The following is a 953-nucleotide window of genomic DNA, read 5'->3' on the forward strand; positions in this document are numbered from 1 at the left end:
GAAGCTTGGCTCTTTGGAGCCTGCCACCGACTCGTAAAATTCCTTGATCGTCCAGTATCGGCGTGAGAGACAATAAACTGCTATTTCTCGATAATGGCTTATGATTACGTAGGAGCTTGAGCTCACTTGCAAACGCAACTGCTTGCACTACTTTAGCTAATGATTGAGCAGCCATATTGTGCTCCCCTGCTGTCAAATTTCCAGTGAGCTTAGACGCGGAATTACGACAATTGTTAATAAATCGTAGCACGTATCCATGTATTCGAATTAACTTGTCAAATGTTGAATATTTGCTGAATATTTCCAACGGTTCTTGTTCGACTATCGCAGCTGTGACTACCCTTCTCATTTCGGGTGGATTTTGTTCAGCGAGCCAAGGCTTGACAGGCCACTTCGCTGCGTCCTTTGCCAGCCACTCTGGACCGTTCCACCATAACTTAGTTGTGAGCAATAGTGTAGGTGATATGCCTCTTGAAATGATATCTGCAGGGTTATGTGATGAATCAACGTGATGCCAGTCCTCTTGATTCGAAATATCCTGAATCGCGCTTACACGATTTGCAACGAAAGTATTCCATTTCCTGGGAGAAGACCTTATCCATGAGAGCGCTATTGTTGAATCTGACCAATAAAAACTACGAGTAAACTTGCAATTAACACATTCCATTATCTTGTGCATCAACTGAGCTAGCAACAATGCTGCACATAACTCCAAACGCGGAAGAGACATATTTCGCAGCGGTGCCACACGGGATTTAGCGCATAATAGATGTGTTTCATAATGATCTTCTGATAGCTTGCTCCTAACATACACGCAAGCGCCGTATACTTTTTCGCTAGCATCTGCGAAACCGCACAGCTCTCGTATTTCAACATCGCGTGGAATTACTTTTCGTGGTATCCTTAACTCGTTTAACCTTGACAATTCTGATTCATAACGATTCCACTGTGTG

Source organism: Cyphomyrmex costatus, unplaced genomic scaffold, assembly GCF_001594065.2.
Source record: "Cyphomyrmex costatus isolate MS0001 unplaced genomic scaffold, Ccosl1.0 scaffold2995, whole genome shotgun sequence".
In the NCBI taxonomy this organism is placed as follows: Eukaryota; Metazoa; Arthropoda; class Insecta; order Hymenoptera; family Formicidae; genus Cyphomyrmex; species Cyphomyrmex costatus.